General features: G+C 36.7%; 1 non-coding gene across 1 annotated transcript; it reads left to right on the top strand.

Moving 5' to 3' along the window:
- The first annotated feature begins 306 nt into the window (after window positions 1-306).
- On the top strand, window positions 307-413 carry LOC112063894 (U6 spliceosomal RNA). The gene has a single exon (XR_002891240.1). It is a non-coding gene; the product is annotated as a U6 spliceosomal RNA (small nuclear RNA).
- Window positions 414-6,006: the final 5,593 nt, after the last annotated feature.

Here is a 6,006-nt window from a genome sequence, read left to right as displayed (position 1 = left end):
GTGGTTTTTTTTTTAAGAACAGTAAAGAAAATTAATAAACCATCAGGAAAAGTAAACAGTGAGGCAACAATGCCTCCATTTAATATTCATCTATTATCTTAATGAATAATCTATTTTTTCTATAAATCACTACATAAAAACCTATAATCACTCTGATTTTTCTCATATTACCAGCCAAAGGAGGAATGAATAATGTAAGAATATGAGGAATCATTATCATTTATAGTAATTACTGACTTAAGTAAACAGAATGTTACATTTAACCACTGATATTAACGTGTTTGTTCATTTAAAGTGAGTTATGTCGTGCTCGCTTCCACAGCACATATACTAAAATTGGAACGATACAGAGAAGATTAGCATGGCCCCTGAGCAAGGATGACACACAAATTCGTGAAGTGTTCCATATTTTTCAGAAACTAAGACACCATTGTAAAGCAATTATACTCCAATAAAGATGTTTTAAAAATAATAATAATAGGGCTTCCCTGGTGGCGCAGTGGTTGCGCGTCCGCCTGCCGAAGCAGGGGAACCGGGTTCGCGCCCTGGTCTGGGAGGATCCCACATGCCGCGGAGCGGCTGGGCCCGTGAGCCATGGCCGCTGAGCCTGCGCGTCCGGAGCCTGTGCTCCGCAACGGGAGAGGCCACAACAGAGGGAGGCCCGCATACCACAAAAAAAAAAAAAAAAAAAAAAAAATAATAATAATAATAATAATAATAATAAAATAAAATGAGTTATGTCTTTAATGAAGGCATTTGGGGTATCTTTGTGAATTACATGCTTACTTGTGTTCTTTGTCTACAAATGACTTCATTTTTTCTGGGCTTTCGATAAAAAACACATTGAGATAGAGGCATTTTTTTCTGTCAATAAGACTGCTCTCTTTATAGAAGTAATGTTTACTACCTATTTTTTTTTTCTCTCTTTTTTTTTTTTTTTGTGGTATGCGGGCCTTCTTCTGTTGTGGCCTCTCCCGTTGCGGAGCACAGGCTCCGGACGCGCAGGCTCAGCGGCCATGGCTCACGGGCCCAGCCACTCCGCGGCACGTGGGATCCTCCCAGACCGGGGCGCGAACCCGGTTCCCCTGCATCGGCAGGCGGACGCGCAACCACTGCGCCACCAGGGAAGCCCTACTACCTATTGAAAAGAGCATTTTTCTCCAAACTGTTTCATGTTATACTGCAGGTCAACATCTGAAGGATAATTATTCAGCCTAGTTACTCAAATCCTGCTTCATTCACACTGTCTTTATCTATCTAATCTTACCACTATTGCTCACTGAAGAGAGAACTATTTGTAAGAGCCACTTTAAAATGTTAGGGTTTTGTTCTCTCCCAGAACTAAGTTATGTGTTCCCACATGTTAGACACAACCTTTTCTCCCTCTCAGTTTCCATGATTTTCTACCCGCCCTTCAACACTCCTGAGCATGTCCACTCTATTATTCTAGTATGTGTTCACAACAGGCAGAAGGCAGAGCCAGAGAGACAGGATGGAATAATGTCTAATCATGAGATCTTAAGAGGTATATTTTCAAAAACAACAAAGAAAGTATCTGTTATTGACACAGAGTGTATCTATAACGAATTACAATGCAATTGTTTTAAACAAAAATGAAACATTAACAGTTATTTCTTCTAAGTGCAAAAAACAGAAGCAAAACTCCCCTTCAAGTTTGTGCTGGGAGCAGAGAGAAGAAAGATTAATTCTACCTGGAGTGGTCAGAGAGCCACACTCTAGGTGAGCATAGACAACACCAAGGGTAATCTACCTGGTATCCAATTCCCCTTTCTTCCTTGATTTTGTCCAGTATCTACCCTGATTTTGTCCAGTATCTAAGCTTCCCCCTTATTCCTCAGAAGCAAATCCTGTTAATCCAAGGCAAACATAGTAATCCCATTCTTCCTGGGGTGGGTTTAGTCAGGGTCATGTGGTTCAATGCTGGCAAGTGAGCTGCCAGGGGAAGTCTGTTGGGGCTTAAGGAGATTTCCCCACTCTGAAAAAGACACATGGGAAAAGATGCATCTTTTTCAGCAGGACATTGTTGCCACTGGTTGTGTTCCTATTTTGCAACCACAAAATCAATTAGACTGAGGTCAAAAAGGATACACTAAGGATCAAAGAGTTTTAAAATGGCAAGAACCTGGCTTCTCAATGATGTCAATGAGATTTTAATTAACCAACCTGGGAAACTCCAGGTTCCGTAATACACTTTCTTATTAAATCATGTGAGTTGGAGAATTCCTGTTACTTGCAATTGCAAGATTAGTATTAATTTGATACTTGTAAGGAGAGGAACAAAACAGTTATAAGAAACAAGATGTGCAAAGTCAAAAAAGTGAGAAAGAACACCTCTATTGGATAAAACTGGATGAATAAGTACATTTTCTCTTAAAGGAACTTCTTGACTCTACGATGCTTTGTTATCCCCCAAATCATACATAACTGTCGTTAGAATATGTGTACAGTTTCGGATGTGTCAAAGAATTTAACAAATACATACACGTGTGTGCATAAACACACACACAATATTAATTCAGTGTTTGGTAACATTATAGGGTCTGCGGAAAATAGGCTGTGTGGGAATATCAGTTGCTTATTTCTTTAAAAAGTGATTTGTCTTAGAAACTGAAACAGCTCTAACATGTTTTGTATGATTACGACAAGTGGTAGTCAGAAGGTAGAATGTGGGTTGTTGGGTTTTTTTTTTCCATTTCTTCCATTTTATTCTACCCTTTGTTTTAGTTGGTGCTAACCTGAGAAGGACTGAAGTTTATTTTAGTACTTCAGAGTGTTTAAAAGAATCTTGAAATAGCCTGTAACTGACTAAACACATGGGTATGTTACCTGTTTTAGTGAAAACAGGAATACACCGGACCCTGCAGCTGATCTCTCCCTGAAGATTTTTGGCCTCTTTGCCCTCCTCCCTGAGGTATCACAATTCAAAACACAGTAAGAAGGTGAGTGTGCCAAGCCAAACTTTCCCTTGAAATGCCCATCATGTGTAACACTTCAAAGGTCATTCTCTAGAATGTCTAGGCTTTTAAATTACAACAACAGGAAAATGAAATGAAAGAATCTAGCCTGTCAAAACCTTACTAGTATAACAAATATTTTCTCAGAATGTACAGGAAGCTTTATTCCCAAAGGCATTTATTGAGTGTCCACTATTTTCCCAGGATCTATCGCAGTATCTGGCACAAAGACACTCAATAAATAAAAGTTGAATGAATGAATAAATGAAGACTATAAAAACAAAAAGGAAACAGTCCTTTATCATAAAGAGATTACAGTCTAATAAGGGAGACACACAGAGATATAACTATAAGGCGATGTGATAAATTCTGCAAAGGAAATACAAAGTGCTAAGAAAGCATATAAGTAAGTTATTAAATGCACATAGCTAAGGCTAAGGAAGGCTCAGTCATAAAGGCAATAATAGAGATATACTGTTAGAACAGGATTAGAATTAAGGAAGGGTCATGTTCCTAATCTGGGAAAGTAGGGGAAAAAAGGTGCAGTAACTATGGTTTTTATCTACTCAGCACCTCTTCCTTCTTTTGGTAACAATTCCCACCTCCACCCTGCCTGACCACAGTATCAGCATATCAAACAGACCAGGTCAGTCATGCCACCCATCCATCTGGGCACGGTCGACTGGACAAGGGATGGGCAAACGAACAGAGTTAGGAAGATCAAAACCCTTCCCTAGGGCTTTTCTACCTGGAGCTGGCAAAGTAGTACCCTTTATTATATGGTTGTAATGTTCTTTATATATAAGCCCCAAGGTGCCAAAGATCATGACCCTAGCATATGACCCTATCATATAAAGACAAAGTGCGAGAAACAGAAGAAGTGTTATGGAAGCATTTAGGTTCCTGATTCTATACACATTCAGCTTCAACCTTGCCCTTCACAATTACTTGAGCTAATGAAGTCCCTTTTTTTGTTTAAGCTACTTTGCATTCGATTTCTGATTTTTGAAACTTAAAGAACAATAATACATAGACAATACCAGAGGATATCAAGCCCTTGGCTGTGTCTGATAATATTTTCCCCCAGAATTAAACCTGGATGGCATTTAATCTTTATACGTCCAAACCAGCTGTCAAAATGGACAAAGGTATAATTATATACCAATTAGCCTGTATGCACTATCAACAAATATGCACCTAACAACACAGCCTCAAAATATATTATGTAACAATTGGCAGAATTGTAAGAATAAATGATAAATCAGCAACAAAGAGAAAAGGTATCAGAGAATATACACACATTAACCACAAGAGAAATTAGACTTACAACAGAATCATCAGTCACAAGAGAGAGATCAAAAAAAAAGAAAAAAAAAACAATGTAATAGCATCTTCAAAATCCTGAGGGAAATAGTTTTTAATCCAAAAATTTATACCAAGCTAAACTGCCATCTATGAATAAAGATAAAATACTGACATTTTCAGATAGATAAGGACTAACAGACTATAAAGCAAACCATCCATAAGTAAAATAATTACTTGAGAATATACTTTATCTAGAAGAAAAGTAAACCCAGAGGAAAGGTGGGGTTCACAAGAAACAATGATAACCACAGAAATTTATTGTTTTGGCTATTACTATATTTAATTAATGACTACCAAAAAAAGTAACTTATATGCTTAAAAAATGAAAAACTAAAATTCTGGACAATAAAAACAAGAGAGAAGCATGAGAAGAAGGATGTTAATGGGTATGTAAGGCAGGTAAGGTTCTTGTCATGTTTGGGAGGTTGGATAAGAATACAACCTAAACTTTTAAACTGTTAGAAAAAAAACATGATTATGTATAAATTAAGATTTCTATTTCTGACAATATGCTGGACCAACTAACCCCAAAATATGCCATCTATTCATTCAACAAATATTTCTTAAAACCTAATTTTTGGCCCATGTTTTCAATTGGTCAGATATAATCAACCTTGCACATGCTCAGTGTGAACCTTCCCTTTTCCAAGAAGCCAAGAAACAATAAATTCTCATAATAAAACCACTGGAATAGCAGCACCATATTCCTAAAATCTGATGTTGTTTCAGTTAATTTAATCATAATTTCCTCTTTATAAATTTGAACCTTATGTTGTATTTTTAAGATAGGCATAAGAAAATATAGCATTCATTCTATTCTATTCATTCATTTTAAATCTGTTTTCCTTAAAATAATAGCAGTTTTCAGGTTTGATGCTAACATTTGCATGTCAATACAGTTATTTTTACTTTAGTCTTCAAAAATATTTTATTTATAATATTTTATTTTAATAATACAATGAAAGCTATGTAATCAGTCTATGTTTTGCTCTACAAAGCAATTAAAGTCAGACATGCTTAGTGTTAGAAAGTACATATTATCGAAATCACACTCTTTAAATCAGCAGAAATATAAATTTTCCATAAAATGAATTTAATCTAGTTACCAATATGGATTATTTTCAAGATGAGAGAACTCATTCATAGGTCTACAAATATACTTCCTCTCTCAAATGACAAAATTGTATGTAGTACATTGAAAGTCAAATTTTTACTATCAGCAAATATAATCAAAGCAGGTTTACCTAGTGCTTTGCATATTTGTCAGTACATTTTATACACTCAAATGTGAAACAGGAGCTGTCAGCTGCAGCTAGGTAGCTTTTTGCTGTTCAACCTCTCTTTCTGCTTATATAATGGCAGGAATATTTTTTAATTCATGTGAACATACTCAGTCCTTGTCAAATGTATAGACGTGGCCAATGTAAATCTGCTTAGAAAATCATTATTCCTTATGGAACAGAATAGCTAGCTATTCACCAAACCATTGCCCCTTCTTCCTAAGCACTGAGCTATACAACACTTTCCAGCCTCCCTTGCAGTTAGGTGTGGCCATATGACCTAGTTCTGACTAATGGAATGTGAGCAGAAGTGATAGACACCACTACTAGACCCACCCATAAAACACTCCCCTTCACCATCAAGGTGTCGATGCCCATGTGATCTT

The sequence above is a fragment of the Physeter macrocephalus genome, chromosome 4 (genome assembly GCF_002837175.3).
Source record: "Physeter macrocephalus isolate SW-GA chromosome 4, ASM283717v5, whole genome shotgun sequence".
Classification (NCBI taxonomy): Eukaryota; Metazoa; Chordata; class Mammalia; order Artiodactyla; family Physeteridae; genus Physeter; species Physeter macrocephalus.
This window is presented reverse-complemented; position numbering and strand designations above follow the sequence as displayed.